We start from the raw sequence: 23,546 nt of genomic DNA, 5'->3' as shown, positions 1-23,546 counted from the left end.
CTGTCCACTCTTTTGTGTTCAACTCACCGATTCCAGTCTTGGGAAAATGGGACAAAGTTGGTTAGCACATTAAGGAGTTGTATAGACATTGGGGCACATCCAGGATTAAGACCTCAGCCTTCCCACAAGTCACTTCCCATGCACAACAAAAGTCAAAAAAGGAGAGATTATCCCACCGCCTCCTTGCTTGTGCACTCTTGCACCTCTCAGTCGCAGGAGCACTGAACACAAGGGAATTCTCAGGCTCCATCTGATTTCTGCCAAATTGTGCTGAGCAACGCATATTGACATTCCCAGGCCCAGGGACACAACAAATTTTGTCAAATCAGCACACATTAGAAAAGGGCTGGATTATTTTAGGGCTCTAACTCTCAACCTTTCTTGGATTTTGCTGTAGCATATGAAGAGGTTATTGGCCTCAGCCCTTCATCCTACCCACAGAATTGCCACGCTGTGATAACCTCTGCAGGGTCTTGGTTACCACAGCGTGCTACGATGGATCAGAAGAGGCCTTCTTCCAGTCCCATCTTCTCATATTTCTTTTTAAGGGGTGGTGATAAGTGGTAGATCAATTCCTGATGGTCATAAGTGACTGTTCCCTCCAGAAATCTGCACCACCTTTCACAGGCCATGCAAGTACCAATGGAATTAGCTTGGAGACATCAAAAAGGTCACCTCAGATGGACAGTGCCCAGGGGATGCTGCCTGGGAGAGCATACCCTACAGCTTTCCTGCAGCTTTGCTTCTCCTCCACCTTGTGGGAGTGCACAAAGGTGGTGCACATTCAACATGCAAGGGTTATTCTGATGATAGCTCTCCGCTGGCCCATGCTGCACAGAGGGTGGCCCCCATGGTCGCATCTGGCTACAAGCACACCTTCAGGGCCTGAGCTGGTTGGCCCCAGCTTGAGGGTGCCACGGGGAAGCCTAAAGCCACCTGAGGCCATGGGTGGTCTGGGCGCCCAGTAGGTGGGTCGGACCCGCCGGGACATGCATGGAGAGGAGCCTGCTGCCCCTGGGGTGCCAGGAGAGCAGATCCTCTGTACAAGCGTCCCCCAGGCTTCCCAGCCCCCGGATTTCTCTTCTTCAGGGGACACCCCACATTGACTCTGGCTTTGGTGTAAATCCTGTAAATAGCTCATAAATCATGTAGTGTTAGGGACCCCGTTTCCCTTCAATAAACCCATGCAGTTCCCATTAATATTGATGGGAATTACACAGGTGTATCAAGAAGGGAATAGTCCCCTACCATGGCTGCAAATCTGGTAACCCTGACCTACACCCGTAAACCTGCACTCGAACTCAGTTGCATATAATTCTGTAATCTATTTGGTGTGTTAAATATTTCAAATGAAAAACTGTCAGGGTCAGAGCCAAAACAATGCATTATATGGGATAAGATTTTAATTTAGCTGCTCCTGTGAGAGACAGGGGGAAGGAGGAGACATTCCTGCCAATTATTTTGCGTTTGGGGAGAGTTATTTGACTGTAGGACCAACACATACGAGGGCACTTTACAGAGAGTTTTGTTTTGTTTGTTTGCTTCTCTTCTCCCAGTACTCAAATTATCTCCAGGTCCTTAGATTCATTAGACTAATTAATATTAAGAACATATGCATATGCAAATTAGGCCATGGTGCCCATATATTTCACTTTACATGACAGCTTGAAGTGTAGTTGTGTGAGTCAATCAAATGCCATAAATTTGCTATGCACAAGAGATCATTAATATTAATTGGGGCATGGGCACTGTGCAGTAGCCCATGCCACCATTAGAAATGGACCTCTCGCTTTAATTGTTCAGCAATTTTTCTTTTTTTAAATCAGTGCCTATGGCCCGATTTAAATATGTATTTTTTTCCCAGGTAGTCTACAGAACAGCATCAGAATTGTATTAAAAAATACAGAGCAGACCTTTTCTAAGACAGATGGCACACAATGAGGTTAAAAAAAGTATCTTGAGATCCAACCTGCAAGAACAAAAAAAAAAATTGCTTGCATTGTTGTTTTCATTATCTTGCTTCTGTCATTTCATGAGCTTTGTATCTTGCAAGGAAAGAAAGAAGGGAGAAAAACTGTGAAATTAATCTTTTGTGCATGGCCTGATAAAGAAGAGACATGCTCAGACAAAAGATAGACTGAGAGAAGGTACCGTGATTGATGACTAAAGTAAAGGTGTCAGAAGAGTATTATGTAAATTACTGGAGGCACAGACCATTTCAGAGAGAATGAGAGGGAGAGGGGAAGCCAGAGAGGAGGAGAGAGAGAGAGAAAAAGGACTGCAGAGTCGATGTCACCAAGACACTGGTCCCCAAGCGCCAATTTCTTGCCATCTTTCATCTGCTCAGACAAGCTCACCTCACATTCTATTTGGTTTGCACAATGTAACAAAGGAGAAAAAACTGTCAACATTAGCATGAATATAGTCAAAAGCGGGTTCTGAGCATGCAGTGCCTGAAGTGAATCAGTGAGACGGGAACTTTAAGAAAAGCAGCCTCGGTACACGTACATATGCCTGTGCGAGGGACGTCAGGAGAGGCCGCGGCTCGCAGCAGATTTGCTTTTTATTTCGTGTCAGAATTAGGATTCCTACTAACAGGTCCAGGTTCTTTCTCTCCATTTAGCATCCATATCTAGCTTTATACCCATATATCTTTGCATACATCTGCACCTATGTGCTCCAGTGCAGACATAGCGCAATCTGCCCCGCGTGGACGGAGGGGCGCCACTGCCAGGGACAAGTGGTGGGAAGCCCACCTGCAGAAGAGCCCAGACCTGCCCATGCTGCTCATGAGCCAGGATGTCTTTTTAATCAAACCTGCATGCACACGTGCACATGCTGGGCAGAGAGAGAACTGATCGACAGACAACTAACGTCTACCAAACTCTCCCCAGGAAATCTTTTCTCACGGCTGACACAAACACTCAAAGACACGCTCGCGGAGGCTCTCAGCACAACCCATATCAGCTGCTCCAGCCTCCACCGCTCACCGATGAGCATCTCTGAGCAGAGCTTGCACTGTGCCTGCCACAAACTTCCAGGACGCCTGAACAAAAGTGCAGTCCAAAACAATTTATACCAATCAAAAATATATTTGGTCTCCCACTCCACATCATTCTGGTACAGAATTGCCCCTGGTTTCCACATCCCAAGGGGATGATGTAGTTAATTAATACCAGAAAAAATAACATTTCTGTACTTTTACCTTTCTGAAAAAAGAACTCCAAGAGAAAATGCAGCAGGCTTTCAGAAAGTTCTCCCTTTGTTCCTAACTATATGATTAATCTGGCTCCTGCTTTAAAACCAATTATTACGTATTGTCTTTTGAATTTCACCTCTGACATATCTTTGGCCCTATTTAATTCGATCACTGGCTTTTATTCAAAAACTTCATTTTCCAAAGAAAAAACAACTACAAATGGTGACCTATCACCTCCATGGTAACACGTGAAAGAAGCATTCAAAGGAGAATAAAGAACTCAACTGGCATTTGATGAAATGCACTATTCCACTCCCCATGTACTCTTGATACACTGGGCTTAAGGTACATGATGCCCTCTGTACATTAACTAATTACCCTGAAAGCAGCCCTATAGCGTGAATCCCTATTTTTAAGGTGAGAAAGAAGAGAGAAATGTGAGCTAAGTGGCTGGCATGCTTACCTCTCCTATCTATATCTGCTCCAGCATCTTAATAAGGGCTACCCTTAACAGATCTGGCCAGGGGGCTAAATGATGCATTCAGACACAGTGATCTCAAACTCAGCTAAGTCAGATTCACTCTGGATTTCTTCTACTGCAGCAGAAAGTATGATTTGGTCTGTGAGTCAGAGCATCACTCCAGAATGCAAAACTGCATGTGCCCACTGCTCTGCCACCGCACTTGAGCCTTACTCCTCGCGAGGCCCCTGCATCTAGAGCAAAGAGTAGGGAAGGCAAACTGCAGCTTCTCCCTCTTCTCCTCGCTGCGCTTCTCACTGTGCTACAAATCGTTAGAAAGCAAAGAGTAGGTGCAGGTTTTGGTGCAGCCAAAGCACATCCGGCAATACCCACAGGAATCACTTCGGTGCAGAACACAAGTGTGCAAATAAAACTTATATCCAGCTTCCTTCCTTCAAATTCAACCAGCTATCCCACAGTTTTCATTTCACATGTGGAGAAATGTTATATTGAGATTTAATAACAAATCGTCTCAATTTTGCATCTCCTATAGGTTCTGTTGGCCAGGTAGGAGATTTCATTTTTTCAATTTTCCTTCTCTTTTTTTTTGCACTACAAATAGAATAGTTAGAAAAAATTTAAAATCCAAAGAGGCAGCTTTTTCTATGCCATCAATTTGGCTCTTAAAGAGTGAAATGATAAAATGAGTGGAAAAAAAAAATAGATGTCCTGGGTACCAAGCTCTGCGCAAATCAGTTTTTAAAGTATCAACGAATTCACATTTTAAAGAATACTTTAGTTTGCAAGATTGAAATTCTTTTTAAGAAGAAACTCTCAAAGGAAGTTGTCATTTTAGGCTGCACAAACCAAAACCCTTCCAAAATCAGGTGCTTAGAAAAAAAATTGAAGCACTTTAATAATTTAAATTGCTCCCCTTTGCACATGCCCAGAACCCAAATCCCTTTTCTAACTGAAGTGCTTATATAAAAATTTGACAGCTCTTATAATTTTAAATTGCTCTACACTGAGTATGCCCAGAACCTTGATCACTTCCAAATTCAAGGGCTTATAAAAATTTGAAGCACTCCAATAATTTTAAATTGCAATGCACAGTGCAGAGTGATTTAAAATTATTGGACTGCTTCAATTTTTTTAAAAGGTCTTCAATTTGGAAGTGAGTCAAGCAGCATTCTAATACAGTAGTTTAAGACATACTGTACTGATCTAAAATTTAACATCTAAAAATAATGAAAATTAAACCAAATACACTATTTAAAAAGTGAGGATGGTTACCCAAACACACCTAGGCAATCTAGAAAACCACAGCCACTTGGTCCTTCTTCACAAATGAGTCAAGAGCAGAAAGCAAAGAAGGAGGCACTCGGGATGAAACCGAAGAAGTACCGTCAGCTCCGAGCGGTGTGTGGGACACGGCACAAGCCCTTCTAGGAGCGACCAAGGGAAAAGCAGGCTGGAGAATGGCAGGAAAGGGAGATACTCACGCCACGTGAACACTCCTGCTGCCCATTTCCAGCATGAGGGGATGTCTGACGGGCTTCCCCATGTCCCAGGACAACATTCGCCCCTCCAAGGGGTCTTCCTGTGCCGCAAGAGGTGTAGAGGAGCCTCCGCAGGGTGGAGGTGGAGCCCGCTCTGGCACCCAGCGGGGTGACCGGCACCGCAGGGCCCTTCAGGCTCCTTCTGCATGGGAAGTGAGGGATGGATTTAGCCTATTTACAGATCTGTTGGTTACAGACCAGCATTTTTTTGGATGATGTCTCTGTTGCCTCTCAAACCATATGCTTTCTAGTGAGGACTCCCAGCAAGTGTCCCATGCGTGGTTCAAAGAACTGACTCCCTACTGCTTTGCTGCATGAAGAGTGGAAATACATAATTTCCACTAGGTTTAGTGTTAGACACTGGCTTCATGTGCAAGTCTTTTTTGGCAGCTATTCATTTCCCTTTAAAATCTTTCCCTTTTTTGGAGGTGATTTATATTAATAAACTGTTTTGGATCTGAATTGGCATGATATGTTAAATCCATGCCTGTTTGGTATTTCTGTTGTGTATGCTTGATTTTAATGGTGGGAGGGAAGAACATAATGCTGCTTAGTTGGCTGGAAGTCTTTTTTTTGTTCCAGACATGCAAGGCTCTTCACAGGAGTCAACTGTAACTGTTACAGAGTTTCTTCAAAAAAAATCAGTTTTGACGTCCTGAAGACAGGGAATGAAAAGAGATTTGAAGTCACCACATTTTCCATGCATTCATGAACATCTGCAATTTAAAATTGTTTCACAACAGGGGCTAGGCACTATTTCATCTTATAACAAGTTGGGAATCCTGTCTATTTACAGCTTATTCAGTCTGTTTGATAGTAGGGACACTGTGTCTTAAGCTGCAATTCTGAAGCCGGGGTCTTGCGGCCTTCTCTGTTGTCTTTTGTTTCTTGTTAAGTTAAAACTCAGGAGATGACAGAAAGAGTCCTTATGCCTAACTCCAGGCTAATAAAGAAGGGTTGTTAAATTTCGATTATTATCTATTCAAAACGAACATCCTCAGACTAAGTGAGAGATGGCACCTAGGGCAGAGCAGTTTCTAATGTGAATTGCAGGAAGGGATAAACTGTAAAAGTATGGATTAGCTGGAGTGACTCAAACAAGCATGGGAAGTTTGGTCAGGAAAGAAAAATAGCTACATTTTCAGGACAAAGGGATCCCTTTTAATATTAGGACCAGCTAATGAAGAAGGAAACTAACTCTGCAGGGAAGAAGAAAGACTCTAGGACTGGGAGGCAAAACCAATACAGGAGAACTCCTTCTTAAATAGCTCAACTCCAGGAACGCTAGAGGAGAGGGAAGAATCAACAGGCAACAGCTTTGCCCAGATCTGTGAATTTCTCGGGCTATGTAAAGGATGACCGAATTCTGCAGCCTGCAGGTTGGGATGCTCCTTGGTCCTTTGGGGATTTAGGGGATCAACGTGAGTCCTGAAAGGTGGTGGCAGACAGAGAGTGTCTTACTCAGACCATGAGGAGCTTAAACGCCCGCAGGCCTGGTATGGTAGGACATGGCACAGCAGCGTGCCAGCTATTTGGCTGGGGATTTCCACCTCAGCCACGTGACTCGTTCACCTGCTTTCACAAGCAATGTGACCTCATTTATAATCTAAAACACTCCTTTAAATAAAAGTTGCAACTTTTCCTTTCATGTTCACAAAGCCTTTCTCTCATTTTTTATTTGCCTCTCCTTAGTCAGAATAATTCATTCTGCAAGGCAAAGTCTGAACAGAGATCCTATTACATTGGGTTAAAGATAAATGGTGTCCGCCTATGGTCCTACATGACGAACTTGCGCATTTATGCAAGAGATTCACGATTTATCACGTAAAAAGTATCTGCTTTGAAAAAATGGTGCAAAGAGGTTTTATTCAATAGCTGTGATGGTGAGCTGTTATGGTCTATCAGGTGGATAATGTGCATCTTAAAATACTGTGTAAACACATATTTCTATAATAGCCAGTTACATTTCCAAAGGAGCCATTCCAGCCTGCATTTGAAGTGAGAAGGAGCTCATAGGAGATGGGCTCTGGCACTTTTTTCCCTCAGCAGGAGGTGGGCAACGACAATTTCTCCTGAATTAGAGAGGAAAAATATTATTTTCCGATTCACATGAACAATAAAACACAATGGAAAGGCTGCAAAGCAAAGCAGCAGCTCAGAGAACTTTGACTGGAAAGAAGGAAGGTAAGCGTTAATTTGATGAGAGAGCTGAGAGAGCTTTGCTCTCTCTGACAGTCAACATATTTCCTTACTCCCCAACTGAGATGGCAGCATTACCTGAATGTTCTCCATTTTATCTTCCCAAGAGCTGATAGGATTATTTGTTGTGAATAACATTCATAGGATCCATGATCCTGAAAATGCCTATGCATGAGAGCAACTAGACACCTGAGGGTAGTTCTTTTTTTCATATTGCACAAACATATCCTGAAGTCCTACAGATATATTCATTACATAAAAGTAATTGCTAGTATGAAGCCAAATTAGATAGTTTTGATTACTTGCAAATGGCTGGCTTGGATTATTGGCTACTTGTTTTGTGTGACTAGTCATCCAAGTCAGACAGATAGTCATGGTTTCAGCTCCTTGACTGGACAGCTGGGATTTTTCAAAGCAAAGGATGAAAATCCCAAACTGAAAATAATGCATAGGAAAAGTGGGATGGAATTCCTGGAATTTGCAAACTTTTTCCACGCTGACTGAACAGAAACAAGTAATGGCTACCATGGCCACATAAATAAAAGCAAGATGGATCAGATGTTTCTGTTTAAAAAATGCAAGTGACTTTTAATTTGATTCATACATCTCTGTTTCTACCACAGAAGACTGAAAGACCCCATAAAAGTTTTTCTAAATGATCTCCAGTATGAAATGGCAGGGACTGGCAGGAACTGAACTGGAACATCGGTTCTTACTCTTTCCTTCCTCCTCTGCAAACCACCGTGCATGAGGCCACCTCTGTAATGGGCTGACAAACAAAACACTAAGCACAGAGACCTCTGCACCAGGAAGAAATGCAGACTAAGAGCCAAACAGCATACTTCACTTCTCTGCCTATTTGCCCATATTTTGGTATTTACACTCTGTGCCATCCCTCACATACAGCACATATATAATCCTTTATTGTACTGCTGGAAAAGGATTCTCTATTATTTGCAATTATTTCCTAATTTGGCCAATATGAGAGGTTATTGCTGCTGAAAAGAATGAATAAAAGCATATCTGAGGCAAAAAAGTGCTAGTAGTAAAGTTTAAAAAGAGCACAGATGAAGATTAATAACCTCAGAACTCAGGGCTTGGAGTACTTAAAACAAGTAAAAAGATACAATGGAGGGAAAAGAACAGAGCCAAAAGGAACTTTTGTTATGACATCCAAAGCCACATGCAACTTCTCAGGTCGTTCACTGCTAACTCCACAAACATTTCAAGTGAACCTGCCCTGATGTCAAGGAAATGTGGTTGATTTATAACTTTTTTTTCCTGCAAAGCTTCAGGTGAACGTGTTTTCTGAGTTATCTGAAACTCACAGGGAAATTTAGGGAGTATGAACTCTGAAATACTGGAAGCTTGCAGGAAAAAAAAATCAGGACTTGCCATTCGAGCTCTATGAAAACAGTTTGGATGCAGACCGCTTTTAGGAAGGACAAAGAATTGTGAAGTCGATGGGAGTCTTTCAGTTGAGTTCAATGGGCTTTGGCTCATGTCCCGAGCAGGTAAACAGCAGCTACACTGCCAAAACAAAACAGAGACTGTCCGTCTTGAATAAGGACAGCTGATACGTACGGAGACGGAAGGCCACGCTCGCTGAAACCAGAGGTCTGCACGTGATCGCTGATCAGTGCAACCATCCATTTTTCCCTGTTCCAATAAAGATAAGGGAGGGTGTTCTGCTGGTCAAGCAGACGTGTACAGAGCTATTGCACATGTTTGTGTGAATACAAGAAAGTGTGCAAACCGCCTAATCTTGTGAAAAGAGTGGGCACAAATATTTGCACCCCCTAGAATGACTGCCAACACTGCCGAGTAAAGAAATTAGGACTCAGAGTAACTGAGTTAATAAAGGCAAGGGAGAGACGATTAAAAATACTTTGCTAAGGAGAAAACAGTTTTAGTCACATGCACACTGAGATGTCACCATTTAATAAAATGACAAAAACTATCTATCACATATGCATGAACACAGAACAATATAAAGAGGTTAACAGAAATTGATGGCATCCCAGCTTTAATTTTACACAGAATCGGAGTCTTTGGTGATTGAAATAGACAAAGATGTATAGGGTTATCTTGTTGAAGAGGCTTTGCTAATTACTGGCACTTGTCATTTCTCCATAGCTTTATCTAAGTCAGGAAGGCTAACTAGCTCTTTTTCCCCAGTGTGCATTGTTTGTTCAGTAGGCTTTGTGCTGAGAAAGCCTTTTTCATAACTGCACCTCATTATTAACGGGTTCATAAATAAATGAGTCCTAATATTTTCCTCAGTTAGCATTTATGATAGGGACATTTGGACTACAAAAGATTACGCTTGTCTTTAATAAAAATAGGCACTTCGACATGAAGCCTATTAGGGTCCTTGTTACGCTTAGGAGGAGGAGGAGGAGGAGGCAGAAGAGGGGAGGAGCAGGATTATAAAAACAGACTTTATAGCACTATCATATTTTTCATGTGATTTTAGTAGCTATTTATTATCTTACATTAGCTAATTGTGGCTCTAACCTGAAATGGATTTCTAGATTACATACTCCATCCTGAGGTTTGCCATATTGTACACCCTCCAACCAATCTGGCAAACGCTACAAATCAGGCGAACACTTTCAGACCCGAAAACTTCTGGAAAGATAAGCAAGGGAAGGGATAAAGCTGAGCCCTATCGCAAAGCTGATACTCAGATGTAGACGCGGTCCCTCCCAAGTTCGACCGAGTTTATTTCTGAAGCTGTGGCTCAGCTCACTAGAGAGATCAGAGTCAAGAAAAGCTGGGCATGAGCTGCAAGAGCGGCGTTCGAATTTGCTCGGCTCTTTGCATGGCCCTGGTAAGGCTGCACGAAGGCACCAGAGCAACCCCGAGGAGGGTGGAGGTGTCTTCTCCCTGCGCTCTCCCTCAGTAAAGTTACTCCTCTTCCACCCTCCCTCCTTCCCCTAGGAAGCCCGTTCTCCTTACGGAGGACAGGCGTATGTTCGTCTTTGGCCAAAGGAGGAAGCAAATATTTAATAGGAGAACATGTTAAGCTGGATGGATTTCGCAGGGCGTTGTGGCCCAACCGGACTCCCCCGTTCCAACACAAAAGCCAAAATGTCGCCCCTTCCCCACGTTTTTCCAGAGAACTCTGCTAGGATGGTCCCCCTTGTTAAACTTCAGACGGGTTTTATTGGGACTACAAAACACCTTACAATAACTACGTCAATTCTTTTCAGGAGAGAGGACATTCACAACGTTGTCAGGCAGGTTTAGAGGGTTTCAGGACTTGGACATTGTTGTTCTCTCTTTTATAGTTACTGTAACATACCTCTTGTCAGCTACTTATGAAATGCTCTGTAGTCGTCTTTAAACTGAATCTTTTCAAAAATAACTTCAGACCAAACAAGCTGTAATGGGCAATTCAAGACGTCAGAAATGCATCTGACTGAGACCACAAAACTTTTTGTCTTTCTCGTAGGAAGTAATAATCTGAAAGCAAATATATCAGAAAGCTTGTGCCGCAGTGTACTAAAGAGTCAGCTAATTTGGCTTTGTGAGAAGAAGTTTGAAGACCCAAAAGCATTTATAACATTTGTTTTTGTTTTTCTAATTAGATGCGGCTCTCGTTTTTTTGTTTCTCTTGATGCTAAAGTCATTTAAAAAAAAAATCATTTAAATATATCTGGCATGAGTTTTTTTTTCTTAAATCAAAGTGAATATACAGAACCAATTTAATCACAAAAGTACCACTTCCTTCAGGATGTCAGTAATTCTCAAAATTGCTTCAGATATTTGCTAGATATCAGAAATGGGTAATGCAGCATTTTAAGTGGCAGAAATGCATTAGTACTATGTAAGTACATGATCCTTAATGTACTAATCTCAGCAATATGTGTAATGAGAACTTTCAGTAACACTTTATTTTAAGTGTCCTCTGAGAAATGCTAATTTACAATGAAACACCTATGGAAGTACATGTGACATCTACATGAATACCAAATGAATTCATTTTGATCAATGCTATTACAATGAATATGATACGAATTCACAATGATAGGGCATTTAAAGAATTACCACATTTTCCTTTAATATTACATATGTTGTGAAGATTAGCATATGTTAAGAGCCATGTTGCATGTTCATTATTGGATATATATAATAGGATGAACATGAGTTACACAGTAGCACTGTTTAAACATGTTTGCATCATTTAAAATACTAACAAAAATACCTTTCAGTAGTGGCATGGGTTCTCACTTCAGTCCCAGTAATAGGATCGGATGAGTTCAATGATTCCTAGACTTGCATTTGAAGACAGAATTTGGAATAAGGGGTTGGATTTTGTACCCACTGCTCATCTTGGCGTATTATTTACTGACCCACCAAAAAAGGGTAGCACAATCTAGTGCAGAGCATTTTCATCCTCAAGAATAATATGCCCCGTGCTTTAAAAGAAAACAAACTGCAGAGCCCTTCGAAAACCTGACCGTTAGCGTGACAAAAGGAACTGCTGAGATTTGAGGGTTGTGTAAAGATGGCACGGTCTTTGACCAAGTGCCAAAATACAGGCTGAACTTTTAAAAAACTGAGCCCCTGAGTCATCCCTACCTGAGAAGCCTTAGAGTAACATGCACACCTCAGAATGTAGAAAAGATGCTTAACGAATTACCTTGGAGAACACGCAAAATAAATATGGTCAAAAGTTAGCAACAGAATAAAGTAGTTGATTACCTCTGTAGGTTTGCTATTACCTTTCCTAAGGCCATCACTGCTGGTTGCCCCAGAATCTGTTCCTTTCAAACCTGTGAAATTTCAGCTAGGTTCTGGCCACGCTACAGAAATGCTCTTCATGGATCACAGCTCGCTCGGCAGAAGGGGAGAGCAGCCAACTATCAAGCCCAGAAGCACTGAAAGCTGATCTGCAAACTCTCTCTCTTCCGCAGAGGTGGCCATAGCCAGTCACAACTGCATTAAAATGATTGAAGTAGATTAAAGATTAAAATGTTTGAAGTAGTAGCAGTAGTATGATATGATAGTTTGAAGAAGAAACAAATGGGACAGAAACAGTAAGATGGCGGTAAGAGAGCTGGTCCATGCTGTGACGGAGCTTTACATTCCCTGGGAACAGTGACAAGGAATGATGGCCCAGACCTGAGCAACAAATGCTAATAAAAAGCAATGACCCTGTGCACTTGTTCTAGTTTTATATTACTTGAAAACCTTCATAAAAACTTTATATATATATATATAAATATATATATATGATATATATATATATATGTATGTATGTATGTATATGTGTGTATGGCAACTATGTCCTTCTCTAAATGCAACTGTATTTACCAGAGGTCAATAGCAGTCGCAATACCATCTTCTTCCATAAAGCGTTAGACCGTTTTCTACCACTGCATACTAACCTTGGTGGTATTTACTTCGGATTGTTTCCTTTTACCTCAAGCTGTAACCATGTTTAGCGGTTCATGCCAATAAGCAATTGCACTAATAAAGGTGTGACACCTGCCAGAGCAAAGGCTGAACTAGCAGTATGTGTTGGCTGAGCACTGAGAGATCACATTAATTGCCAGCGTCTGGCCTTTGGCTGGCATATCGGGCGTCAGGAGCTTTCGGCAGCAATTAGAGCGGCTTGGCAAAGAACACAGGAATCTTCTCGCGGGTCTGGAGGGCTTGTTCTCATGTAGCGCTGAATATCTCCACGAGATGCTGCCCGCCTGCTTCTCCGAGACCGAACGGCACTCAGGACCAGTCATCTGAACTGCGTTTGTGCAACCTCGGCACGGCACAAACAGAAATGACTAGCTGTCAGCAAGGACTCCGCCAAACTGCTTCTTGCTTTCTGTACGGCCACATTAGCAGAATCGCCAAAAAAAAAGTTATATTTAAGGGTGCGTGTGTCTAAATGGGTGAATATATATATACTTCTACACGTATGTGTGTAAGTGTGCACATATAATTACTTATGGATATAAGTTATTATATTACTTATATTACACATATATTACTTAAATAATATTGCACATATATTACTTAAAACAGGCTTATAACCTTCCACTGTTTAGGCACAAAAGAAGAGATTCTTAACTTGGCAGAAAATTAGAAGAGAGTTTAACAAAAGCACAAGATAGATCCTGAACTATTGCGTCTCTGATGGTGTGAGCGCACCACTGCAAAATACTCCACTTTGTCATCAAAAAAGTGAAAAGGAATTGCTAAAATTGTTTGATGTTTACATTTTACTCATTCTTTTAATTTAGCCAGGAAAACAGAGGCCGTGTCTGCATTGCTCAGAAGAGCAGTAAAAGAAAACAAAGCATTTCATTTGTCAGCTGCTAGGATAAATAACACAAATAAGGGAAGAACTTCAGAAAACAAGTTTAAAATCTGGTTTAGCATAATTAGAATACCATTTATCACACAGTTTGCTCATCCAGGTTGTATGATTTCTGGTGTGGAGCTGGTGATACAAGATATACATATAGATGTACTTTAAATTCACATTTTGCTAGATCATCAGAAGTCTGGAATTCAGTTACGAGAATAAAAAAAAAAAAGGAGAGGTGAAAAATTGTAAAATTTTTAGAAAATTGCCTCAGAACAAAATTCTGCCCTTTTCTTCTCTACTCCGAAAAGTCATTACCATCTGACAGCTGTTTAGTGGCATATGTGAGTTGGTGGTACCAGTCCAATTCCTAGTGGGCAGGTGTCTGCATCACAAAAGCCACCATCACAATTGGCACTAATTGGCACCCTTGCTGGCAGGCTCAGTAAAGAAAATAAGGATTAGATGGCATAGAGATCAAATTATCCTGTCACCATAAAGGTGATCCCCCTTTAGGTCAGAAAGGCCTATTGGCAGGACAGTTTGGGGAAGTTTGCACTTCCTGGGCTGTTGTTTTACCAGAAAGACGTGAAAGCTCGGGTGTCTGGTGCTGTCAACAGGACACAGTTCACATGCACTTTCACTTAGCATTTTTAGCTGAATTTCAGGGAGAAAAAAAAAACAACACCAAACCCAAAACTCTAACAACAAATCAGAAAATTCCTGCTTAATTTGGATGGTTTCCGGTCAATACAAACTTGCTATTTTATGCAGATAGTCGCCACATTACTCTGCTGTGGTATCTGTATATTTGATGCCTTTCTTTGTATGGTTTTTTTTTGTCGTTGTTGTTTTTTTTGTTTGGAACAGCATGCAAATTCTGTGATTTTTCTAAGTATAGGGTGCAAAACACACTGAAAAGTGTGGGGGGGGGAGGGGAATGTCTTACAGCTCAGCAAGCTTTATGAGGATATTCTCTTAGTTATTGAGATGAGTTGAATAATTCTCCACTAATTTATACACCAGTGAAACTGGCCTGTTGGCAAGTCCACAATTAATGCGAATGCCAAGTGGGATTGCAGCTTTGTTTCATCTAGGAAAACACTTAGCTGAACAGCAGCTTTCCCAGCTGAAAATGTGTGTCTGTCTTTAAACTTGCAACAGAAGCTGGCATTTCTTCGTTTCCATTCACTCTATCATTATGATGCATTATACAATGTAATGATGTAATACGCTGGGAAGCTGAAACGCTAGCTCTTTGCCAAAAATAATAATACAAAAAGTGTACAATTATTTTCATCTATGAAAGCCACTCTCCCTACCATCTCCAGCTCCCCAGTCAAAGAGAAAGCTTCCCTAATAGCAGATCATCTCTTTATGTTTGCGAATTGAACGCGAACACGGAAAGGGGGATGCCAGCTCATCCGTGCTGAGTTAGAAGTTTTAAAAGACGTAAACATATTTATCACTCCAGCGTGGCAGCTCATCGCTGAACGCCCCCCCTACGCCTGCGTCTCAGTGGTATTTCTCCCCCTGCGAAGAGCCCCATGCCCCTGGGAGGTGTCGCTTCACCCTGCAAGCAGCCCCTTGGGGTTCCCCGGGGCTAATCGGGAAGGGATGACTCAAGGAGAAAAAGGGATCGGGGTGCGGAGCTCGGCTGGATGATCAAAATGCCAGGAAGCTTTCAGGTCTGGTCTTACCGCTCCTTAACCACCGGAGTCAGGGAAACACCAGCCTCATCCGCCTCGCGGAAAGGTGCTGGGGCAGCGGCGACGCGGTGGGGGTCACTTCGGAGAGGCGTCCAGTCTCCCACTGACCCCGCAGAGCCGCGACACCAGGCTTTGCTCCCTCCCCGGCCGTGGGCAAAGGCTCTGAGGACAACCATAAGGAGCCTGCATCCGATGCCGGGTGTGAGGGGCGGGCGAGGAGGCAGGAGGCGAAGCAGCTGCTGCAAGCGAGATTTGGTCACCACCACCAGGACCACACTGAAGCTCCCAGGACACAGCTGGCTGCTGGAGGAGCCGGCCGTGAGCCCAGCCCCTTCCGGCTGGGATTCGGTGGGCAGGACACGGCACCTCCGCCGAGGGGATCGGCGTCCCCAAGCGCCCAAGGCCGAGATGCAGAAACGGGGCCGATCACGCTCAAGGGTACGGCCATCGCAGCCTGGGCAGCCCCAGGTCCAATGGAACCGCAGACAGGGAGCAAAACCCCAGCTAGATGCCCTCAAAACCAGGAAGGGACGGCAGAACCGCTGCCGTGCCTTCCACCCACCCGCCGGGCCACTTTGTCAGGGGTCTCTGAGCGAGGTGGACCCACCCGCGCCCCCGTTGTTCCTCTGCAGCCCAGCGGTGGGACCCACCAGCGCCCTTCCATGCCAGGGGGCAGACACCAATTCCCCCGGGGGGCCAGGGCTAGGGTGCTGCTTGCACCGCGCGCAGGTTTCCCGGGCGGAGAGGAGCCCGCTCTCGCAGGGATATACAATTGCGCAGCAAGTGTATCTTAATAATACAATAAAGCGTTAGCTCTGATTAGAAAAGAAAGATGAATTCTTCTGCTAAACCAGGGTAACCCTAAAAGCGTGTTAACACGAAATACTAAATAAAATGCTACTCATCTATAATAAATCTTATTACACATTTTGGCAATTTTACTACTAACATACCGAAGGTTTCAAGCAATGTTTGAAAATAGAAATCTTAAATTGAATCATTGTTGCATGAATATATGCAAAATATTCATTTCTAGCACTGTGAGGGTTGAGTGCTTTTAAATTGGAGAAATCACTCATGACTTCACCTTTTCATGCAAGATAAAGTTGTATGTGGTAACATCATTACAATGTCATGAAAGGAGTGGAAATCATACAACAGTTCTGCCTAAAGCTAATATACAAAAAAGTACTTCAATATTTTTCAATATTGTTCAATATTTAAAGGTGCAGTACAAGGCTTTAAATATATAAAAAAAATCATTAGACTTCAGATGTCAGTGAGGCCTTCACTGAGTACTGAGACTAATAAAATCATTGATGAGATCTCTTTAATATTTAACAGAATTCATGTCTTAGGTACTAGCCTATTTTCAACTCCAGTCTCTGTGGAGGGAACTAAATATAGAAATAAAAAAAGCAAACGATTTATGTGGCGGTCATTATAGATTTTTTTTAACTAGGGTACTAAAATTAAACTATTTACTCAATAATACTGTCATAACAACAGGGAAAACGCTATGACATTTAAATAGCATTTCCTATAAATCCTTGAGCAGGAGATTACTTCAAAAGTACATAACACTTTTATACACATTAACAATCAGTAAATTCAATCAGTGAAAACGAATGAGCGTATTTTGCAATGAGTTGCCGCACCATGAATTGCCAATATAGAGTTCAGAAGACTACCAGAATCTTAAAGGTATTTTAAAAGAGCGGGAAAGGAATAATTTGTGCTTATATACTTCTTTGCCTTTTCTTTCCTCTGATTAAAAAAAAAATTAGACCTGAAAGTTCAGCCTCAAAAGTAGAAGTTACATAAAAAAGCCCACCCTGTAATTTAACTATATTATTTTTTATAGCACATCTGTGAAAAAAACCCATGGTAAGGCAATTGTACAATGTCAGACTCAACTTTAAACCCTGGTATGCATGAAATTGATAGCTCCATTTCTGTTAGCTAGTCACCAGTCCAGCACTTTAGAGTCGAGGGGATGCAAAATAAAATTATCTCCGATTTGAATTTCAACCCTACAACCAAAATATTCTCATTTATTAAAATAAAAATGTAAATTTATAAATTATCATCCTATTTTTATGTAAAGGCATTCTGGAAAGTACCACATCACGCCGTCACGTGGCAGCCGGCTCCCCCCGCGGTTGGCCGTTGCTAGGCGACGAGGAAGTGGAATGGACCATTGCCAATGATGAATTAACTGATGAGCCCGGCTGACAGTAATCTTTGTCACTGGATGCAGGAGCTGTCTGAGCCCTGTCATTTCTGCATTTCACGTTAAACAGATATACCTAGATTGTAAAACAACACAGAAAGGAGCTGGCAGAGACAGCGGCGAACTTTGGCAGCCGGGGGACGGCACTTCCACGCGCAGCGGGTCCAGGATGACACCGGGCTATGGCACTCGCCTGCCGGGTGCGCTAGTCTCTTGCGTTTTAGCTGTAATTCTCGACCAAGGGGTGCGTGAAACTTTACTGAGGAGCCAATAGAGCCTACATAAAAAGCTATTGACGGCAATGTGGCTGTTCAGGCAGCCTCTCAAAAGGCACGAATGCTCAAAGCTAACGTTAATGCATCATCTCTATAGCATGCTGTGACCGGCTCTCCTAGCGCCACCTTCAGCCCCAGTCCAGGTTTGGGGCTCCTGCCCCGACCAGGCGCCCGAGCTCACCTAGCTCGTCCTGATCTTCCGTGCTGACATGTGCTCATGAGCCAGGGTGGGGGTCCCACCAGCGTAGGCTTCCCACGCCTGTTTTGTAGCTCCTCCGCCCACCCAGCTTGCATCTGCTGCCCCGCTACCCCTTAGGCATCCTGCCACCGTGCAGAAAGCGAGGGTAAGAGCATGGCCAACCAGGCCTGGGAAGCGGACCACAGCACGCCCTCGAGAGAGGGAGACGCGAGGCTGTCCCACCAGCACGCAGGCAACTTTGAAGACCTCTTGCCATCCCCAGGTGCTTTTGGACACCCACCCCTGCACTACCTGAGCACCCGCTGACCCATTAACATGTTTTCTGCAGCCACAGGCAATTTCTTGGCAGGGGAGGGCAGCCCAGGGTGGCTGCAGGGCATGTCTGCTAGGGACCTGGAGAAGGTCTTCTCCAGGCTGGTCATGGTGGAAGGGCAGCTGCAGAGGCAGCAGGTCCCCTGTAACAGCACATGCAACCCACCCCGTGCAAGGCACCTCCGGGAAGAAGCGGCACAGCCAGCCCCCAGCCAGCGACTGCACTGGACCACGACACGCAAGGCAGCTGCTCTCTGGGGTATGCCAACAACCCAGAAACAACAACACCACACCAGCCCCAAGCCGTGCCTGGGCGACGCAGACCTGCGCAAGTGCCGTAAGCAGGGTCGCACAGGAAGCCCAAACTATCACAGGGCTTTGCTTCACCTTTTAAACTCGACGAGCCTGGCTGTTGATGGGATTCAATAATGACCAAATCATAACCGTTTTGAGAGATCCACAGGACTTGAGCATAAATTAGCAGTCTTCTATTTGCTTGTTCACACGGGTATAAACACAGCCTTAAGCAGACACCATCTAACTGTGGTTTCTGCGTGTTCATTTCCTTTAAAAATATGCGGCGAGGATTTGCCAATGAAACAAACAATTTGGTCTTGTTAATCCATAGATTATTGACAAGATGAATGAGATTCCTTGGGTCTAATGTTCTCTACTACTCAAGGGCTAGCTAAGCTTTCTTTTTTCAAATATGTGGATTTTGAAATGATGGATCATAATAACAGAGCCACTGCCTATGAATGGGGATTGCAAACACTTAATATTTCAATAGAAGTGTGTGCAACATGATCCAATCACTCTGAAAAATATACGAAATGGAAACATATAAAGAAAGCAGCTGGCATGAAAGAGAATAAACAAAGAAATATTGATAAAACTCTGTATGGATTAGGCAAAATATATTCAAACTGCATTTGAATAATCTCATATATATTTATATGTACGTACATATATATTCAATATACAGAAAGATTTCTTACCTCATCATTCCCTTACTTTGAAGGACAGATCTCTGAATTAACACCATTCCCTGCAAATAGCAGAGCTGTGTTAGTGCATGAGAACCCAGTTCCCCGGCTACTGTACGTGTCTTGAGAATATGCTCACATGGGGGCTGATTTTACAAGGAGCTCAGCACCCTTGTCCCAGTTCAAGGAATTGTATAAGCACATGTTTCATGTTAAACTCATGAGGGACCTCCTAGAAAGATCTATCTTGTCATTCATTAGACTAATTTTTGCGTACTTTTACATGGCACACCCCAGCGACTTCAGGATCAGGCTGGGAGAAATCATTTGCATCGCACTTGCACTAGACTGTTTACTTCCCTATCTCTGCAGTAAAAATAATGTGATCACTGAAAGCTGATGTTATATAAGAACCAAGTGAATTTTAAGGTTGAAAATGCACTAGCCCAACATGCAGTTCACTGACCCGCAGCATGTTCCTGTGGCTGCGCTGGGGTAATTGCTAGGGACTATGCATGCCCATTGAACCCCTGCCAAGTGCCAGGTATTACAAGCTAGTTTAAACCTCAAAGAAAGAAAAAATTAAGCTAAATCATTTTACCTTACAACTGTTGCAGGCTAAGAGGATGTACATGAATGGTTACTATAGCTCAACTGATGGGCGGTAACTTTTTATGCTGCAGTAACTTCCTAATGAATCTAAGCCCCAAGTTATTCTGCTATTTTAGGAAGGAAGTGGTGGTAACAACCTGCTCTCGTTCTTCATTATTTTCTGCTTGCTTGCTTTCTCTGCATTTTTACCACTAAATCGTCACCAATTATCACAAGGCCACCCCTGGGTGAGGAGGGAAACCAGGAGCACTGTCACCCTGTTCTCCAGTATCAGTCATTACCACTGCGGTTGCGTTGTGTTTTTTCCCCCTTTTTAATCAAAGCTACCCTAAAAGACATATTCCTTTCACCCAGTGGCAGCAATCTATCTACTGCTGAGATGTTCACTTTAACAAGCTTTGCTGGTTTATTCTCCCATGTGGTTATTCCATGCACCATCATGACTTCAGTAGTGATCTCCACCGGCCATGTCTGCCCACAAACAAGAGTTCCCAGGGCTTCACTTTAGCACTGTGCTTTTCTGCACAGAAACATGCCAGGCCATCATCTCTCTTGTTGAAATGCTGTGTCTTAGCTGACTGGCCTCAAACACTGCTCACTGCTCTTCCTCCTTTCACCAGAACATCCTTTGAGATAAACCAGCCAGACCTTCAAAGGACTTCACAGACTTATTGAGCTTTTCTAGTTGAGTAGCTAGGTCTTGTTTTGTAAAACTGTTGGGACAAAAAAAAGGGTAATCAAAAATGTTTGTGTCAGAGAAGACCAAATCTATTTAGAACTCTTGGAAGATCCATAGTTGAGACACTTATTTTTTGAAAACCAAAACAAGCACTGACACTAGTTAGGTTACTGAGTTTGCATGACTGCATGTGTTATGCAGTAGATCTGTAATCATTTGGTTGGCCATACACTTGGCCACATCAAGACTATCAGCCACACACCATCTAAATAGCTGCAACAGCTTAAAAAGCAAAATGGCTTGGTTCTGCCAAGCTTCCGTGGCTTCTCAACAGGCCATTTCTGCATCTTGCACAAAACTCAGCTCACCTGGCCCTGAAGTATAAGCCTAGTGCATTTGTATGTAATAAGGATGTGCTTACACAGCAGCCCCCAGGGCCAGGAAGGGACTGACAGGCAGTGGGCCAGGACAGAGGGATCCAAGCTTTGCTGGTCGCCTATGTCCTCAGCTAAACCTGACCACTCATCAGCATAAACCCTAAAAGCAAGTTTGATCCCAGCAGACTAAGAGGTAACACTTTCCAACATATTTAACTTCTAGCCACCCAGTGCATTTAGCTGGCCTGGAAGAATGAAGACAGTGTCCTTGTCTGGAACCCCACAGGTTTACCTGCAACCTCAAGGACAGGCTCTCTAGACTTAACTCTAATGAGTAAAACTTTGAATATTCAATTTTAAACTAGCTGTAATAGATTTACTAGTTGGTCAACAGCTCTGTTTGCACACTCCCTCAGCAGAAGGGACATAGCAGCTGCTTCACAGCCTGGTTATGTGACCAGGCAGACCTTTAACTGAAGAGACCAGGACCATCTTGCCTGGAAGCAATGTCCCCATCATTGCATTTAAATCAAGAAGGATGGGAGAGATTCAGACATCATATAACAATGTGCTGTTATTCACAGCTAAGCCCTCTGAGAGACAGTGAAGAGGTTTTTGGGCCAGATGTGAATTTTTGAGGAATTCATAGATCAGGAGAAGATAACTGATTGTAGCCTGGCCACAATCAAAAGTTTCATTTTAGCTTATTTCATGCCTGGTTTGTTCCTTGTACTTTGTGAGCCTATACCTGATCACATTTACAAATTCCAAATAGAGCTCTGTTCTCTCTCTATTTTCCCCAGATTTGCATACAACTATGATCCAAATCTGTTCCTTTAATACAAGTCCTCTATAATGAGCTTGAGTTATTCTATTGCGGGTTGAATTTCTGACTCACACGATGTGAAGTAACCCAGCGAGAGAGAGACACACACACACACACACACGAGAGCAGAGGTTCAAAATAACAGCAGCTTTTCTTTCGGCACAGGGCAGGGGCACTTTGGTTCCTTGAACAGGTGGACTACCTGACAGGCAGCAGGTAGCCTTGCTTTTGACTACTACGCTTTAAATCAGGGTCGTCTGGCAATTCATTAGTGTCTGCTAACTGTTAAACACAAGAAAGTTCAAAAACATGCATATGTTTCCCTCCCTGCCTCCCAGGTGGTATCTGTTTCAAGCAGCAACCTTTTCACTTCGTGCATCAAGACTTGTAAACTTCCTGTGGCTACACCAGCGGTTCCTAGCCAGGTGCTTGCGACGGAGCTGCAGTCTCTGAAGAGCAGCAAACTCCATATGCTGATCTCGGTGTATGTAGATGCCATTCGTTTCTCCTTGAAAGTTTATTGTCAGAATTACTGAAATGCACACAAAGTCTGTATTTGAAGGTGAAATTTGGTGGAAAAATAAAGATATAATAGGATCCTTTCTTATATAATTTCCTGGTGTGATGTCTGTCTAAAAAATGAAGTGAAATTATATGATGTCAAAAAATCATGTTTCAAAATGATTGACAACATGTGAATGTTTTGCATTGTGAAATGAGGTGGAAAATTTTAATTGCATGATGGAAGGACATAATATTTATCAGAACCTTGTAACCACACTGGATTTCTGTGAAGAGGACACAATTTTAAATTTTATATTAATACTTCAGGCTAAATCTTAAATGAACACACAGAAGTAAAATTCTGACTCAGAATCTGTGAATAAGTTTTTAATCTCTAACAGTAAAATAGCATCTATACGGTTGGCACATCACCATAGTGACAAAGAGATTCCCTCGTACATGTACTGCTATTCTGATCTGAACAATATACAGTGCAGAGCTCCCCAGTCACTCAGGAAATAGCTGATCTGTACACAGAGTGTTTTGATAAAGGTCTGCAGAGGAACTGGGTCTGGTAAAACTCTCTGAAAGTCAAAACCAGCTGCTACTTATAAGCTCACTTCTACCCTTCCCAATGAAAATAAGAGATGGGTTCAGATCCTGACCAGAATGCAAACACATCCAAGTTCTTGCAGACAGGAGGTGGAAATAAATTCCAGAATCAAAGCTATATCAGAGAAAATCCTAAGCAAGCAGCAAGCTGGTAGCAACAAGTTTGGGGAGAGTCTGGGCTGATTGCATAATAGTTTTATTATCAGGGCTGATCAGTGCAGCACCTAACAGCAATACTTCTCAGAGAAAGTGGTCTATAGAAGCAAAAAAGCAAGCAACATAAAAGAGGAGGAAAAAAGGAAATCTGTGTACATGGAGGCAACTCAGAGAAATCAATCTTATCTTTAGGATGTGCCCTGAATATATATTATCCCAGTAAGAAATCTGGATGGGGCAATCTATTCAAGGTTCTGCAATATTAGTTAAATTTCTTCTCCCTTCTTCTTTCCTGGTGAGAAAGGAGCTCGAAGCATTGAGACATGGTAAGCA

Source organism: Apteryx mantelli, chromosome 3, assembly GCF_036417845.1.
Source record: "Apteryx mantelli isolate bAptMan1 chromosome 3, bAptMan1.hap1, whole genome shotgun sequence".
NCBI classification, from domain to species: Eukaryota; Metazoa; Chordata; class Aves; order Apterygiformes; family Apterygidae; genus Apteryx; species Apteryx mantelli.
The sequence above is the reverse complement of the archived record's forward strand: the minus strand, read 5'-3'. Positions refer to the sequence as shown.